The sequence below is a fragment of the Suricata suricatta genome, chromosome 14 (assembly GCF_006229205.1).
Source record: "Suricata suricatta isolate VVHF042 chromosome 14, meerkat_22Aug2017_6uvM2_HiC, whole genome shotgun sequence".
Lineage (NCBI taxonomy): Eukaryota > Metazoa > Chordata > Mammalia > Carnivora > Herpestidae > Suricata > Suricata suricatta.
Window position 1 is genome coordinate 2,837,763 of NC_043713.1, and position 18,897 is coordinate 2,856,659.

The window sequence follows — 18,897 nt, forward strand, 5'->3', positions numbered from 1 at the left end:
CACTTAGCATTAAAATTGCAGCATCTCTTTTGGCTTTTTTACAAGGCTTTATCAAATTTATTTGAAAATCAGCCTTGAATCCTGGCGCACCCCCATGGCCTCCCCATGGCCTCCACTTTGACCTTTGACCTCTACAAGACAGCAGGAACCACCTGGCCCTGTACCTTTGGACTTTCCTCTGGCAGGTGAGTCTCAGGGGAATGTGCTGGATGCGGGGAAGGTGCTCGGACAGGGTAAGAGTGGAGCGCCTCGCTCTTTCCGTCGTGGGGACTCCCACAGCCAGAGACTCTCCTCTCCTGCCCACAGCTGACGTTCGGGTGGAAGAGTGCTTGGAAAGTTAAACATATGCACCCCTCAAAGTTTAGAGGAAAGCATGCTTTTTTAAATGTTTATTTAGTTTTGAGAGACAGAGAGACAGAAGGTGAGTAGGGGAGGGGCAGAGAGAGAGAGACACACACAGGATCTGAAGCAGGCTCCAGGCTCTGAGCTGTCAGCGCAGAGCCCGATGCGGGGCTTGAACTCATGGAGTGTGAGATCATGACCTGCGCGGCAGTAGGACGCTTACCAACTGAGCCCCCGGGTGCCCTGTAAGCATTTTAGACTTGGGGAATATGGGAGTTTGTGGTTTTAAAATCACAGAGGACACCCACTAGAGACCACTTGCCTGGGGGTGGGGGGAGGCCCCCAGAGCCCACCATGGTTTTGAAAATGTTTTAATTTTAAAATTAAAAACACACACACAAAAACTTGTGTCTTATAAATGCATCAGTTATGGGGCTACTGATCAGTTCTTTGGAAGATAAGATACATCTTATGTTGAAAACAGCCTGCCATATTCTACTGAGTACTCAGAAGAACGTGCTAGTAGCTCAGAGATACAGGGAAGCTGCCAGAAGGCTCCGCGAGGGTCGTTACCCTGCTGCTCTCCCGGGCTCGCCGTCACACCCGCAACCCTGCAAGGCGCTCTCCCTGCTCATGGCCGAGAGCCAGCCTGGGCCAGAGGAACTTGCCAGAACGCAGCTCCACGGCACCCTGCATTCTGAGTAAGTCCCACATGAAGCCAGTGGGAGGCCTGCATCTCTTTGCCTGGGCCACGTGGATGCCGGGAGGTGTGACACTGTGCACAAACATGTCACTCTGCTCTTGCTTCTCGAGGCCTGGATATGGAAAGAAGATCCACTCGAATCTTGCATGGTGTTACAAGAAAGAAAACTGTGCTTTCCAAGTTCATAGAATAAATCTTCATTTGGTGTTTTCTTGTTTTTCCTTAATAAAATAACTTAACAAATTTCCAGAACAGAGTGAAGAATATGGGTTAAATGTAAGAGCTTTCAGGAACTCACACAAGGAAGATCTGGACCCTCTGAAGGTACACCTTTCTTGCATTGCACTTCCTTCTAATATCTTTCTGTGTTCAACTGCACATGTATTGAGAAACACACTTTAGTTTAATTAAAGCAGAACAAGAGCCAAAAGTATGATTTTCTAGTTTTCTTATTGCCGTGTCAATTAAACTCATTCACCACAGTTACATTAGTAACTCAATTCACACATACATAGACATACACCCACACCCACACCCACACACACACAGACACACACACACACAGACACACACACAATAAGCTTTGAATATATGTGTGGTTGTCATATGAATGCATCTAATACATAAAACTGTATATTCAAATCTATAATATACATACATATATATTCAAATTTATACACACACTTATGCTTATTCCATGTCAATTTCAACTTTTATATAACTTCACATGTTCGCCTTAACTCTTAATTCTTTTTTAGGTATTTTGAATACAGAGAAAGACTTCAAATATTTTGTAATTTCCCATGATGCCTAGAATAGTGACCCACAAATTTGTCACAGTTACCAAGTTGAGACTAACTTGTCCATAATTCTATTTTTTAATGTTTTAATGTTTATTTTTAAGAGAGAGCATGAGCAGAGGAGGGGCAGAGAGAGAAGGAGACACAGAATCCAAAGCAGGTTCAGCACCCAGCCCAACTCAGGGCTCAGACTCAGGAATCGTGAGATCATGACCTGAGTTGAAGTTGGACACTTAACAAACTGAGCCCCAGGTGCCCCCTTCCATAATTCTAAAATGGGGGCTGGTCAGTAAGTTTATGAGAACCTGGGAGATGAACAAAATTTTTGAAAAATATAAGGATGAAAATGAGTAAGATTGTATCTAAATGTTAAATGTACCGATTTGATTTGAAAAAGGTGGAGTCACTGAGTGTCGGAAGAGAAGTGAAGACCTACAGGGTCATGGAGTCACGTCCTACAGAATAACAAGCACTTTGCAGGCCGTCATGGTGCCCACTGTTACACATTAGCCGTAAGGTGGGAAGAGGGAATCAGACACCGTTATACGCACATAGAAGTTCTAGTCCCACTGACATGTTTTGGAGATGTGTAGACAAAAGAAAAAAATACCAATTCCAATTAAAGCCAAGGGGACCCCAAAGTTTTCTACTTTTTTCACACCATTATAATAAGGAAAATGCACACTTTAAATTTGGAAAGTGGACATGTTTGCCCAGACGACTTGTGTATGATGACCAGGCTGGTCCCTTGCAGTCATGTTCCATTCTCAATATGAATGAGACCTCGTTTATCTTAATATTAAGAAAGAATATTGTTTAGGGGTGCCTGGGTGGCTCAGTCAGTTAAGCATCTGACTTTGGTTAAGATCATGGTCTCATTGTCCACGGGCTCGAGCCCCACATCAAGCTCTGTGCTGACAGCTTAGAGCCTGGAATTTGCTTCAGATTCAGTATTTCCCTTTCTCTCTCTGCCCCTCCCCGGCTCACACTCTGTGTGTCTCTCTCTCAAAATTAATAAACATTAAAAAATTATAAAAAAGAAATTATATTGTTTAAAGACCTTTTAAATACAAGATTTTAAAAGGTATTGCTTGGCAATCGCTTCCATGAAATACCTACTGAAGGAATCAGTAAAAAGAGAACAAGAATGCTGGGGTGTGATTCTAGACAGCAGGCGTGGGCGCAGAAGCAATGGCCATTGGGTGGGAGCCTTGAGGCAGAGATGTCAGACATGATGCCGTTCTCAGTGATGAGGATTGAAATGCTGGACCAGGGGATGCAGCAGAGGGAAAGGAAGAGAGAGAGATTGGTCAAGAGAATGTAGAACAGGGATGCACAGCTATCAAAGGGTCACACACATGGGCACTGAAGTCCCTCACAGACAGAAGCAGGAGTGGAGGAAACAGCCCAGGCATCAACGGTGGCGGAAGGAAAGCATCAGTGACTGAGAGGCTAAGAGGTGTTTTGGGCAGTAAACAATGAACATTGTCAATTCACCACAGAATAAATACATATGGCCAAGAATTGGCCAATAAATATAAATGGCCAAGAGATAAATAGAAGTATCAATGGCCTTTTAGCAATCAATAGCATGAAGAGATTAAAAACTGATAATATACAGTGCTGGTGATAACGTGAGAAAACCAATACTGGGAACCCTTCTAGTGGAACTGTCCATTGCTACAGTCTTTACTAGAACACAATTTGGAAAAGTATTAAAACCATGAATATTAGGAGTTTCTGGTGGCTCCATTGGTTAAGCGACTGACTCTTGGTTTCAGCTCATGTCACAATCTCACTGTTCGTGGATTCGAGCCCTGCATTGGGACAGCGTGGAACTTGCTTGGGATTCTCTCTCTTTCTACCTCTCTCTGCTCTTCCCCTGCTCACTCCTTCCCAAAATAAATAAACATAAAAAAATAAAAATGTGAATTTTGATTATTATTTGACATAGCTATTCTAGCTATATGAAGAGTTAGTGAAAATTCCTATAGAAGATTATATACTTAAATGGGTAAATATTCATACTATACTTTTTAAAAAAATGTTTATTTAGTTTTGAGAGATAGAGAGGGCAAGCAGGAAAGGGACAGAGAGGAGACAGAATCTGAAGCAGGTTCCAGGCTCCAAGATGTCAGCACCGAGCCTGATGCGAGGCTCAAGCCCATGGACTGTGAGATCATGACCTGAGCCAAAGCAGGCCACTTAACCCACTGAACCACCAGACGCCCCCACACCACACTTTTAAGTGGGAAGGTGTGGGAACAGGTTCTCATATAGTGTATGTACATTTTATAAAGAGAACAATGTAAGTGCTCACAAAGAAGAAGGGAAGATGTGTGTTATCAGGTGACTGCAAATGTCTCTGGTCATGGGATTTTGAATGGTTTTATTTTCTCTTTTTTATTGTATTTACTCAGATAACCACTTCAGCTATTATTTTCATTTTACAGATGAGGAAGCAGGCTACGCAAGACCAAACAACCTTCTAAGGCAGAAGAGCATATAACTTGTGAAGGCTTGGCTTTCACTCCCAAGTTCTGTTTTTACAAAAGGCAAACAAGGCTCACATTGACATTTCTCACCTTGCGTCAATTTACAAAAACATATTATCATAAATTCATCTCAGAAAATCAAATAAAAAGGAAAAAATATGGCAGTAGAAGGATGAGACCATTTATAAATTACAGTATCAATTTTATAAAGAGAGGTCTAGGTACATCTTTCAGAGAACACTGTACTTACAGTGTTTCTTAGTTTGACAACATGGGAAATTATGGAAGAGTGGCAAACAGGATTAGCCATGCAAAGTTAGCGAATTCAGTAGGACATGAGTAGGCTGGATCATATTTTAAAATGTTTACTGTTTATCGGACCATAGTAGTCACTGATAAACATGGGCTGATCTGGAGATTTAATGTGGATGCTTTAATCCCAGCTCACACGCACTTTCTTCCTCTGCACATTTCTGTTTTCTCAGGAACTTCTCACATGTGACATCTGTTTGCTGATTGTGCTTCATTTTCCTTCTCTTGCTTGACTGTCCACTTCTATAGGGCGGGAACTCTGTTGAGCGTCTTTCATCTCCATAAATCTTACTACATATTAGCCCAAAGTACATGTAACATTTTAAATAAAAAGAATTCTAATTTAAGTGCTATCATATTGATGAAATGATATTTGAGGACAGACAGATTCCTGGATGAACTATTGTTTACTCTTCCTGTTCCAAAGACAAGCCCAGCTGTTAGGATCTCCTAAGAACTTTCTTCAGTGGTTGGTGCTAAGTATGCCTTATAGAAACTTCTTCCCCACATGCACCTGTGTGTTAAGGTATAAATTTCACAGTTGTTTGATTTTAGAGATTCTTTACTTGTTTTGTAAGTTTCTGAACAAAAGAATCAGTGATCACCATTTTTTAGAAGTGGTTAGGGTTTACTTAAATAATTTCTGCTCTGGTCTATGGTCTATGTGCTCAGCTGAATTATATTAACATTTTCAAAAACAGAATTTCCAATGTGCTAATCTTAGGAAAGCAAAATCAACATCCAAGTGGTAATTATTTAGAAAGAAAATTGATCAATTTGTCCTAAGCTCCATGAAGATGAACTGAGGTCAATCCACTTTGCCTATTAAGATTTTGAAGATAGCTAGTTGGATTACTTTTACAGAACAAGGTTGTTTTCCACTGGGGTTCAGGAAAAGATTTTTAAAAAAGAAGAAAACAGCATTCTAACATTAAACCTTAGAAAAAAACCCAAACTTTTAATACAATGGAAACTTGCTGGATCTCAGCAAAGTGCCATGTAAAATAACCTGCATGGCCCTGGGTTTTAGCGGATTTAGGTGGGCGCTTCGGTGAAGAGTCACCGCTGTTAGCTGAGACCCCAGGTGATGGATCAACACCAATACCCAACCTTCTCAAACCAGTCAGACCTGCAAAGAGCTTGAAGGCCTGAGTCTGAGTTTGAGGGAAGTTTTTGGGATTGAGGGTGGGAGTTTTCATGGGGATCAAAGTAGTTCACGGTATCACAGTGTCTTAAGGAACATCTGCACAGATCCTCCAGTAGAGACATTCTGTAAGTCTCATTGCTCATTTTTAAGGAACATTAATAAGAGGCTTTATTAATGCAAACTGTCCAAACAGGAAGGAAGAGAAGATTTTAATCTTTGTTTCTTCACATAACTCCTGTCCCAAGGCCTGCACATGTGGAGATGTAGATCCTGCCAAGGGTAAACCATGGTTGTTGAGAAAGGACATTGCCATCCAAGGAAGTGTGGCCATTGGCTTCCTCTGCACGTAGCCTAGATATTCATTCATTCCAGATTTAGCCAGGACATTTGGTGGCAGTAGGAGATACTTGATGGCTCTCCATATGTTCAAAGGGAATTTGCCCACCTAACAATTATGGCACAAAAGTGAGGGAAAAGAGATGGCCCTTTGATTCTCAGATGGGTTGCCAAAATCGTTGCATTGAGTGATATGTATCACATTTGGATGAATTGGGAGACATTTTTCCAGCAGTAGAAGAGCAGGCTTATAGCCTTGATGGTTGACTCTCAGAGATGACGTTGCTGCTCCAATCTGAGCTGGGTGCTTCCGTCTGTGTTCTAGAAAAGGGAGAATCTTATAATATAGTGAGAAACCATCATGCATTGGAATTAGTTAACAGGACTTGGTAACCCCGAAGAGAAAATAAAAATGATTTCTGGGATCTTAAAGGGAGTCAAGATACTCCGAATTGTGAGGAAGATGCTTGTTGAAGAGAAGGTAATAGCAATCCCAACATGGTGAACAAGGTCTGCTCATGGGAAAAGCTGGTGACCCTAGTGTTGTAGGACATGGGGCAGGGAGGAAGGTCCAGGGGATTCCATCCTCTGAGTCAGTCAGGGTTTTCTCCGGCCACAAGTTACCGAAGTGTTGACCATGGTGACTCAAACAGTAAGTACTTTCCTGTGTCATAGATTAAGAGGGCTGGAACAGACTCACTAGGACCCGTGCAGCGGCCTTACGTGGTTAGGGATGTCCCACCCCATCATCCCATGCATTGGCTCTGTCTGCACACAGGATGGAGCTCAACCTTCAGATATCACCTCTCCACTGAGGGGAGAGGAGAGACAAAGTGGGGAGCACAGGTACGAAGAAAGTCAAAGATGTTCAGGAAACCTCAGAAGATTTCTGCTCACATCTCTCACTGTGTATACTATGACACAAGGCAGCATCTACAAAAGAGAAAAATCTGGCAAAGTGAATGGCTTTTGCTGTGCACATTGTGGCCTGAAATGGAACTACAGTTCCATTAATGAGGAGGAAGGGGGCTGTGGACAAAGGCTAGGCGACCTGCCCCCACCACCACCGCCTGGACTGCAATTCTGAAGCCCTCTCAGTCCAGGAAGGTGGCTTCAGACCGTCGTTGGTGGATGGAAACAGTGGTCCCCCATCTCAACCGGAAACATCTCAAAACCCACACCCCAGGATACCCATGAGGAGAACATCAGAAAAACCCAAAACCGAAGGGCATTTTACAAGATGCCTGACAAACACATCTCAAAACCATCAAAACCTCAAAGGGTCGCCCAGAACAAGGAGAATCTGAGAGACAGTCACGGCCACAGGAGCCTAAGGAAATTGAAGACTAAATGGAATGTGGTGTCCTGGGTGGGATCCGGGATGGAAAGAGGACATTAGAGGAAAACTAAGGAAATCTGAATAAACTATGGAGCTTAGAGTGATGACGTAGTCAAACGGGTTGACTAACCATGATACATGTGTCATACCGATGCCAGCGGCTACCAAGAGGGGAGACTGGCAATGGGGTATGTGGGAGCCCGCTGTGCTACCCTCACAGCTTTTTGGTGAATCTAAAACTATTATAGAATTAAAACCAGGGCACCTGGGTGGCTCAGTCAGTTAAGCCTCCGACTTCGGCTCAGGTCAGATCTCACGTTCATGGGTTCGAGCCCTGCATCGGGCTCTGTGCTGACAGCTCAGAGCCTGGAGCCTGCTTCCGGTTCTCTGTCTTCTTCTCTCTCTGCCCCTCCCCCTCTCATGCTCTGTCTCTCTCTGTATCAAAAATCAATAAAACATTAAAAAATTTAAAAAAAGAATTAAAACCTTATTTAAAAATTCAAGTTTTGCAAAGCCATACTGAACATGAATTCAATTTCCCATTAAGCCTGCGGTCAGCTGAGCAGGGCATTTGCTTTGTATCCTGTGGTCTTCAGGGGAACCCTGGAGGAGTGAGGTTCCCGGGCAGAGAGCCTGCTTTGTCGAGGCACAGGGTCCTGCATGAGCGTCACGTGTAGGAGCCTCTCTTCTCCCTGCTCTCGGTGCTCGGGGAGCACATGGCGAAGACGGTCCCTTTTGTTTCTGACTTCTAAAAAATTTGGCAAATGAAGAAAAAGAAAATGAAAACAAAACCAGGTATGCCATAATTACCACGAGTATTTATGATACATTGGTCTTCATTGAAAGTCTTGGATGAGGCAGCTAACAGTTTGTGGGTGTGTGGTGTGTGTGTGTGTGTGTGTGTGTGTGTCCATTTTCGTGATGCAGATGGGATAACTAGGTAGGTAGATGATCTCCAACATGAGAAAGTGTTTCTTCAAATCGTCATCAATGTGCATGTGCAAAGTCTCTGAGACCTCAAGGGTTCATACCATGTGATCTGGCCTTTTGGAATCTTGTGCTTTCCTTTCTTTGTAAAAATTAAGAGGATGTGTGGAAAGGGTCCTGCTGTGGCCTCCTGGGGGCTTTTGGGGTCTTCTGTGTGACTTTGAGGAAATCGCTCAACCTCTCTGTGCCACTGTTCGGAGGTTGTAGCACCAACAGGAAAACTTCCCAACCTTATTCTATGTTTCCAGGACATTGTGAAAATTGATGACAGGATGCTTGGAAAAGGCAGAAGTCCTCAGAGGTTGGAACAATGAAATTGTGACTTATTTTTCCCTGTCACGGAGAGACTCCGCAGAGGTAATGCATGCAAACCGAATGTGTAAATATTTGTGTACACATACTCTCTTGCCTTTATGAGAGTTCATAAAACTCAAACAGCATTCATTGATTTTTGTCTTATTGTAAAGAAAAAAAAGAGCAATAAAGTGTACCCAGTACATAAAAACACTTAAAAACTCTCCCCTTGCCAATAAAAGTATACTTAACTGGTTATGCTCATTGCTATTTTGTGGAAGATTTGCATATTATCAACATCTGCCCCCCCACCTCCCTCTCCACACAAACAAAAAGAAGAGGATTCTTTGCTTTTAGGAAGTCTAAGCCCCGACCAAGCAACAAGATTTTCTCTCATGGCAGCAGACATGCAAAAAGGACCTCCCCAAAGCATTCAGATTTTGTAATGACAGAAAGTTGTCGAAACATTCCATTGTAATTTGTTAGCAAATTGAGACAGGTTCAGTGTTCTTAAGTTTTAGCTGCAAAGATCAGCACCCTAGGTCTATCTGTGAGAACAGCCCTCACCATCAACACGCCTTGGTTTTCTGCTTTTACTTGACTTCAAAGCGTCCTCTGACCTTTGATCGCAGCGTGGTACACGGAACAGAATTAGTTCCCATGGCTTGGCCAAGGTCCCCTGGCTTCTCTGGGCCACCCTTGCTTCCCCTGGAGATCAGCCGCTGCTTGATGGACACGTAAGCAGTATACGAGGTTGTGTTAGCAAAAGCCCCTTGCTTGGCATTTTAATGGGCCTTCAAAACTATCAGCTCGCTCTCTCTTCAGCGGTGATTTTAAAATTTCAAAATTTGTTGTCTGATGTATTTTACTTAATTCATGAGTGTATAAATTAAACATTGCATTAATGAAAGATGTATGAGAAAGGCTTAGATGTGACTTTAAGAATAATTCCCTCTCAGAAGAAGGAAGCGAAGATACAATTATGTAATCTCCTCCCAGATGTATCCTTAGATATGGATGCCATACCTCTCAGGATTCCTTTCATTCATGGAATTCTACAGCTACTAAAAAAAAAAAAGGTAATAGTAATTGCGTTCTTAAGGAACAGAGCCCACAGAAAGAGCAGGCATGCAAATAGGGAAGAAGGCAGTTCAGATTCTTTAGCTCAATACTGTTGCCCAAATGGCTTCATTCACGAAAAGGGCAGAACCAAAGTATGCCGACATTCAAGAACCCCAGAATATCTTCCCGGTGGAAAGCTGGGATTTTGTCAAAAAGCTACACTGAAAAAGTTAGCTTATTTTCAACATATTGTCTTATCAATGGAAACAACTCACAAAGACACATAATTAGTGATTCTTCATTATGTGTCCATGGGTTAAAGTTAATATGATTCAGAAGCATGCAAAAGGCTATTCATTTTTTATAGCTCTTCCCAAAGCAATATACATATTAAAGTAGAAACTTGTCTTCTCAATGAACTTGAAGGTGTTTTACAAGCATGCACACAATTGGGCTAGCTATGATTATATCTCCGTTGATTCTTGTTGATCCTATTTTATAATAATTTATTTAGATTTCCTCCAAGAGACTCAAGCATCAAATGTCCAACGAATTACCTCTAGATGAAACTAGATATTTCTAATGTACTTTCAACGGTCGTTAAATTACAGGCATTGGCTTACCTCGTCTGAAATTTGCTGATGCTGCTTCTAAATGCTAATCACGACTTCTGGCTTTTTATGCATATCGTTTAATCTTATATCTGCACATGAATTACTGCCGTGCAGCCCAGTGTACCTTATTGTGGGCGCCACTGCATATTTGTACCCAGGGGAAGGGGAGCGGACCTCCAGGTGGCCAGCAGGCAGCGTTGGGGCCTGTGTGCTCCACAGAGCTTCAGATACAGTAGATACCAGCACCTTGCATGAGGCGCTGTCACCCTGAACGGAAGACGGCACTGTTCCAAGTGGGTAAATGTGGGTAAAAGTATGTGGGTGCTGTCAACAGATTTGTTGATTCAGCAAACAAGATAGCATTCTTTATATTACAGTATAGAATCCCTACCTTATATACTGTCATCCTGAAGCTTTCAGTAGCCACAGACCCATTTATCACCTATTACAATGAAGAGATTGTCTAGATGGAGTTAAGAATGATAATGAACACAAAGTAAATCTGCTTTGCTGAAATCCCTGTCAGTTTCATTCTCCAAAGTCTGTCGAGAGACTTCAGTAGCTTGGAGCAGCTAGAGAAATTTGTCTCTTCCGCAGCCATTATTGCAGTGGCAATAGACTCCAAGATGGTGTAATGGGAACCTAATTTAAATTCTATATGTCCTTTAGTCAACAGGGTTGCAAAATTTTTCTCTTTGTTTCTTTTAATACATTTTCCTCCTCTATTTGCCATCTTTCCCAGCCATCTGAAATGGATGGCTTAAAATAATGCAACTATAGTCATAACCCATGTCCCATTCACCCCCCATAAATACCACCAAGAAATTAGTTGGGGCGGAGCTATAGGCATTGCCTACATTGGACACTTAATGTACAGAAATGTCCTTTCCATTTTGATTCATTAAAATACCTCACCATATTCTGTGATTGAACTATGGGAATTTGGGCTGGCAGTTTTGTTTAAATAACTCATCACAACCTTGAAATAGTGGTTCCCAGCATAGGAGGAAAAAAACCCCCAAGACCTCTTCATTGCTACCTTTACCAAAATAAATACTTGATGGAGAGCTGCTATGAGTCATTTTGCTGAAGTTCAGCATTTTAGGACCTTTAGAGCCATTTACTGTGGATGGGAGTTTTCATCTCTATGTAAGTCAAACTTTCTCCAATTTACCTTAAAATACATAAGTGCAAATATCTAAGGCAACCTTGGATGCAGGATGATTAACAAAAATAACCCCCAGAGGCCATCTCAGAGTCTAGACTTTATAGACTTATATCTTTGTATGTTTAAGCTGTATTGTAACACATTCCTAAACAACATAGCTTGTTTTTGTTTTTGTTTCCTTCCTTCCTTCCCTTTCTTCTCCTTCTCCTCCTCCTCCTCCTCCTCCTCCTCCTTCTCCTTCTCCTTCTCCTTCTTCTCCTTCTTCTCCTTCTCCTTCTTCTCCTTCTTCTCCTCCTTCTTCTCCTCCTCCTCCTCCTCCTCCTCCTCCTCCTCCTCCTCCTCCTCCTCCTCCTCCTCCTCCTCCTCCTCCTCCTCCTCCTCCTCCTCCTCCTCCTCCTTCTTCTTCTTCTTCTTCTTCTTCTTCTTCTTCTTCTTCTTCTTCTTCTTCTTCATATCAAAATAACCAGAGCTAGTTTCTTGAAGCCTAAGAAGTCACAACCTTTAATATCTCTGGTCATTGGTATCATAGCTATTGGAAATGCCTGACAGAGGAGGAAGTATTTGTCAAGAATGCCAGGTAGGTTACTAATATGCTGGGATTTTAAAATGTAAGTGCTTTTTCTTCCAAAGTCACTTGCCTCTCGAGTAGTCATTTAACAGAGGATACTGAGAATAACCTTCACAAATCAGATACTTGACTAGCTGCTTCTCATCGCTGCGATGATAGCATTTATATCAGTTTATTTGCAAGTATCTAGCACAGTAAATTATATGGTTGCTCCTTTATTTCCTCGCTTTTGATTTCCTCTTGGCTACATCTAGTAATTTTTAATTCATATGACTACATACTTGGTGCATTCTGGTTTTATGAAAATCTCTAAATACATATATAGGCTAGATGCAAGACTGTTGTCCTTAGTGATGCTTTTATCTGAATTAGAATGAGGGTCAGATGGTGACTCCCTGCCCTTTGTGGCATACAGGAAAATTTATTCATTTTACTTTAATATCTAAGATACCTCTTCCTGTTTGTCACAAACACATACACAGATGGGCTAAGGTCCACAAACAATCAGGAAATTAGAAGATTTCCATCTAAGTCAATTAAGTATAATGGTGTATTTACTTAGAGTATCACAGCCATCCTGACTGGGGGCTACTGGTTCATGACGGACTCAGTGTTTGTAGAACCTGGCCAAACGATAAGTTGGGATTCGTTCTATTCCCTTGTCCCCAAAGCTATTTGTTTTTCTTTTAAAAGCTCCCTATAATGTTCCTTTAATGTGGATGGTAAAATAAATATAAATAAACCTTTAAGGTCAAGTGTAAGTGTCAACGTAGAATCCACTAATTTGCTGATTGTTGATGAAAAGTAAGCAGTCTGTAAACTTTAGCCTAGATGGACGTGCAGACCTAGGTCCACCAGAATGCCAGTCACACTGTGGGGATTCAACACGTGGGGGGTGATTTTTAATGAATCAGTGCATAAAATGTAAGATCTTAAATGATGAGATGGATTTTTAGAACAAATCTGCCAAATCTTCAAATCATGAAATGGCATCATCTTCTTCAGAGACAATGGGTGGACTTGCTGTTGGGAATTTCTTCAAAGCCTGCATCAAGTCTTGACTTTTCTCAGCAGCAGGAAATGTTCTTCCTCTCAAAGACCATTTGAATTTTTGTTCCATATCTATGAGATCCACCATATCAACACAACAGGTCACACTGATGTAATGGGAAGCAACTGCCTGGTGAAGATACTCAGCCCGATTCCTTCCTTTTGAATAATTCAGACATTTACACCACAGTGTCTTCAAAACACATGGATGTGCTATTTTACTTGGAAAGACAAATTGGGTGTACTGCGCACGTAAGAGAAACACATCGGTATTTGTGCTACTGGTATTGTGCTGCTGCTACCTGTTGCCACTCCATACCTGACATGATGTTGTATCATGATTCTCGTGCTTACCTTACTTTGCTTCATTACATTATAAACAGCTGGAGGGCGAGAGCAACATCTTCCATGGAGTCATAACCTCAGCCGTGCTCACTATGATTCTGTGTACCTAGTGTGTGCGCCACAAACACACACTGATGAAGCAAAGGATGATTTTAAAACTATTTTACTTTTTGGGGGGAGTATTAGGGATGTGGATGTTTCCTCTGAAGAGTCTCATCTCTTGAGTCTAAGTTCTTTTGCTCCCTGGTTCATTCCTGGTTACTCTTTTCTTCATAAAGCATTATTTTATCCAGCTCCGTCTGAAAGATCAGAACAAATGTCAAGGCTTTGCTGTTTGTGTTCATCAATCAAAGGGCTCGGCACTATCTTCAGAGAAACCTTCCCCATTCTTTCAGGATGTGAGCATCTGTCTCTTGGTCTAAATTTAACTCTTCAGCCCTCATTGTCCCGGCTAATCATGTGTTGGAATCAGCCAAACCTCTGACCTTTTCAGCCTCGTCTCTGGCCCTCTACGTGGGGGATGACTGCACATCACCCAGCACATCTTCCTACCTGCTCTAAAATCTCCCCTGGCAGCCAAATTTCTTGCTCCTGGTGTTGCTTCTCTTACAATGCCGAATTTCTCACTTGTAGACTTAATGTCCTGAAAATTACACTTTGTACCAAATAACGATTATGAATTTATACAACATGAAACTCCATACGCTGCTCTTCTCAGATGCTAGCACAAAACTGGCTTTTCCTTCCTCAAGGTACATTTGCTTCAAGGTAAAAACTTTTCATAACATACACCAAGGCTGTATCTATATAAGATAAACAACGATAGCAGTTTCATCTTTGGTAGTTTCATGTTGTAAATATATGCACATAAAAAATAAGAGTTTGTTCTTATGAGTATCTTTGAACAATGACAAGTGAAATGGTCTTCCTTGATGGCCTCAGAAAACATATTCTATTCTGTGCTACCTCTGCTTTGAAATTATTGTGCTTTAGTTTTCTTTTCTTGGAGCGAGGACCATGGCATCTACACTGTAATCTCACTTGAACGTTTCAGGAGATTAATCTGACAAAAATTGGTTAAAGGTTCTATTTGAAAAGATAGGGACCTAGAGCCCAGTTTGCCCAAAACAAATCACTGCCCCGAAGCATCTCAAAATATTCACTGCAAGATGGCGGATCTATTCACCAGTGAGGTAAAATGATCACTGAATTAAATACCAGTCTAGGAGGAGGTTGATATATTTGCAGATACAAAAAAAATACAAAAAATACAAAACCATATGACTATGGATAAACAACAATTTGTGAAGTGATTAAAAAGGGTTTTCGTTCAGTAAGTTACATATCATTCAGTGATTCCTGGAATTACTGAGCTGTAAGAGTTCCTGAAGACAACCAGTCCAAGCCTCTCACATTCTAGACAATGGGGTGCTCAGTGGGTAAGTGGTCTGCTCAGAGCTATAAGCCAGGACAGGCAAGATGAAGACCAAGGTCAAGAATGCAGTGCATCCTATGTGGGTCTTTCCTACCAGGAGATGCTGATCACTGAGCCACATCTCAGTTGAGCCCTTCAGGAGTTTGCGACTTAATATGATCATGACAATGTAATTATAACAAAAAGTTCATATGTATCCATTACTTAATTAAATGAATTCTTAGTGAGCACTTACTAGACATCACACTCTACTAGACATCTGAGACTGAAGGAAAAGTATGATCCCTGTTCAGCCCCAAAGAACTTAAAGTCTAGTTGGGGAAACTAACAGGTAGCAGATAATTATAATCCATTTCAGTGGAACTGCAGCAATACAGGTGTGGAGTCAGTCCCTCCCGCCAGGTGATAATGGGAAAGGCACTCATCAAATGAAGTGATGTATGGACTAGTCAAGCAAAAGTAGTGCATGGTGTCCGTGTGTCCTTACCATTTGTGAACACACAAGCTACATTAGTTTATAAAGTGCAGATGCAAAGGCAAGGATTGGCCCTCTTTGGAAGATCTGTAAGAAGATTTATCTTTTTCTTTGGTATCAGGTATCAGACAGGTATTGAAAAGGTCAGCCACATGGAGCAAATGCAGCCTCTTTTATACCACACGAAAACCCTCGTATTTCATTCTATATTACAGTTAAAAGGAGAGTAAGAAAAGTAAGTGAAAAGTAAGTGGGAAGACTGTGGATAGAAATCTGACGAGCAAGCATAGGAGGAGCTCTATGGAAGAAATAACGTATGAGAAATAGGGTCGGGCATTCCCGGTGGAAGACTGGATGCGGACAGGAGAGCATAGAACACAGAAACACGAAGAACACTGCCAGCCTGGAGCCCAGAGAGGAGGGTGGGCACTGTCCACGTCCAGCCGTCCTGTCATCAGAGGTGCCAGTGTGTACAGAGAAGCTTCGGTCACTAAGGCAGTCAGATCTTCATTAAAGAACTGATCATATACAGATTACCTGCTGCTGTTCAATGCCATGGGGTGCTCACTTCCACTGAGTCAAGGGTGACTCACTCATTTGGAGATGGAGGCTCAGGTGACACACTACCAAGAAAACACAACTGAATTGTAAAAAAAAAAATTGTTCATATTGTAAAACTCAGACAGCTTCTAGAAATCGGTAAGCGTGATATTGGAGAATTGTGTAAATCTCACACAAAGACATTTACAAAGAGGAGGTGGCCATTAGCAGGCAACTGTTAATGTCACCCTCGAGAAAATCCATAAGGATGACAGGGTCTTCTGAAGAAAAATATACAGAGATCAAATCACTCCCTGAGAGGGACCCTCAGGAAAATATGAAGACTTAAAATATTTATTTGCAAGTGTGATGATCTTTGTGACTATGCCACAAAAGTAAACGTAAAGGAAAGGGCCTAAAGCAAACTATCCTAAAAATATGTCTGAAAACTTCACCACACACAAAAATCATCTTTGTTATTTTGATTCCAGGAACCACATTTTTAAGCGGTAATTGTAACTGGATTATTGTTACAGGGAAGACAAAATACGTTTATTTTCACATTTTGTTTTATTTTCTAAGTTCCAGTTAGATGTCAGTTTCACACATTATTGGATATGACGTGTTGGTCTCTGTTTTGGAGGACCTGCCACTGGTGAATTGTGGTACCGGGTAGCCTGCGGCCGTGAGAAGCCTCACGGTGTCAGGGAGGCTGTTTGAGTGGTAAGTACGAGGAAGGCAGCCTGGCTCTGGGTTCAGGTCCATGGATGGCTGCACACTTGTCACAGGCAAATGAAAGTCCAAGTCCTGCTTCCTGGAGGAGACCCCGGCCATCTTCTGGTGAAATCATCTGCTCCTCCCAGAGACCGTTTGTCAGAGAGCTCGCCGTTGTCCCTCTGTCAGTGACGCCTCTTCGCCTCATCACGTACTCCATCCACATAGTCAGCGGACAAATAATTATCAAGTGTTTCCTGAGGGCCCACCTGCTGTGGGTTAGGCACCGAGGTTAGAGTTACGAAAGTCCAAGTCATCATCTTCGCTCCCACGGGGAGGCCATCCCAGAGGCTGAGACCAAAGATAAACAAGGAGCAAACGAATTGACGGGCGCCCCCACAACTGTGACAAAGGCAGTAAAAGGAAATGACTGGGCTCCATGAGAGAAAGGAGTGCGTCGGGCCATCCAGGCCAGGGCGGGAACGCTGCTCAGGAGAAGGAGAGGTTTTAGCATGTTCACTGCACATGTTCAAGGTTCCGAGGGAAGCCCAGTGTAGAGGGTTCCCCTGGGGGACAGCAGAGGGAGGGGACAGGGCTACGTCATGCCCACCATCTCTGCCTTTCTGAAATCTGATGCCTCTTTCCATTTAACTCAGACAGGACTTCCTGAATTTCCTGCAGGATTCCACTTCATGCCTCTCCTTTTGGAGTCGGCATCTAGGGGAAATCAGGGAAAACCCTGGTTCTGAGGGATGTGAGCCCCGTGGTGCTAGTGAACACTTGGCCAGCGTCTTTCTGGAGATGAAGATGGCTACCACCCGATCTGCAATCACAGGGGACTGCGCACGAGCATCAGGGCTTAGAAAGTTAAGGAAGCCTCTTCCACACCTCTGGTAGCTGTGGAAACTCCATTCCTTACCCTGACTTCTAGATCAGATTTTGCTAGCTCTTCCTCCAAGCCTGCTCCTCATACATTCTCTGACCCTGTCCACCACACCCCCCAATTGTGACATCGCCGCCATCCTGGGCTCCTTCTTTTTCTCTTGACTAACAGCTTGCCTCCAGCTCCCCATTGGCCCACGGTCAAGCCGTCAGACCGTTCATTGATGTCGCTACCCTCTCTCAGGTCTGGCCCCTCTGGCAAACCCACTATTACCTCCCCTCTGTTTTCCCCGAAGAGTCTCCTCCTGAAATCCCTCTGCCACAGGCCGTGGAGGGGACAGTGTTGAGACTAAAACAACATTTGTCCATGTGATCTAAGCTGAGAAGTTCCCTTCCTCCCCAGACGTCAGCGGAGTGGCTCCCCCCGGCTGACAGGGGCCGGGCCCTGGGCTCTCTGGCCAGACCGCATGTTCAGGGCCGGGTCTAGGAAGGCTCCAGGGCATTGTCAATGCTGCCAGCTATGGGGCCATGAGAATAATACCCTCGACTTGTCTTTCTGGATTTTTCTACTAGACGTGTGACCTTGGGCAATTACATAAGTCTCCTGGCCTCAGTCTCCTCATTTGTAAAATGGGGGTGATAGTCTGCAGCTTAGAGGGATGCTGTGAATTTTAATTGAGATGACATGAGTGCATGCCTAGCATGGTGTCAGGCCTATGGCAGCTGGGCAAGTGCTCTATTTTGATTTTTCAGTGTCACTGTTAGGCAAGGAGTAACTGAATAAATGTAAATACATAATTTGATGCTCCTGTTTAGTGTTTTCATGGGAGGAGGAAGTGATCCTTTTCTCCCCCACGGAACTAGTGTGTCCTGCGGGCTAGAGAGTACCTGCCGCATAGAACAAACCGGGCCGCGGTGAGCGCGGATCAGATCCAGCCTCCTGAAGAGAGCGCCGGGCGGCCGGAGCCAGAGGAGCAGGTGAGTGGACAGAGCGCAGGTGGGGGCCGCCAGCCTCTGCCCCGGGAAGGAGGGGCTCCCCAGTTACCTTCCGGTAACACAGACGTCATTCTGGGCACTGGCATTGTTATTCTGCGTTTCCCCCCAAACATTGCACGCTTTCCTCCTCTTAAAACGGAGAGGATGGAGCAGCTGGTCTCCTCGCAGAGGGCGCCTCCTCGGGTGCTGGCGCTCAGGCGGAGGCATCCGGCGGCTTCTCCCTGTGCTTCTGTAACGCAGGCGCCCCCTCTTTCCGCTCCCGATCTGTTCTCGTGGCCGTTTTCAAGTTCCCT

General features: G+C 43.2%; 1 long non-coding RNA gene across 1 annotated transcript; it reads right to left on the minus strand.

Annotated features, from left to right (window-relative positions):
• Positions 1–16,563: 16,563 nt before the first annotated feature.
• On the minus strand, positions 16,564–17,679 carry LOC115278147. Its single transcript, XR_003902725.1, has 2 exons — positions 17,646–17,679; positions 16,564–17,211 (listed from the first exon to the last, which is right to left on the minus strand). It is a non-coding gene; the product is annotated as an uncharacterized LOC115278147 (long non-coding RNA).
• Between the last annotated feature and the right edge of the window lie 1,218 nt (positions 17,680–18,897).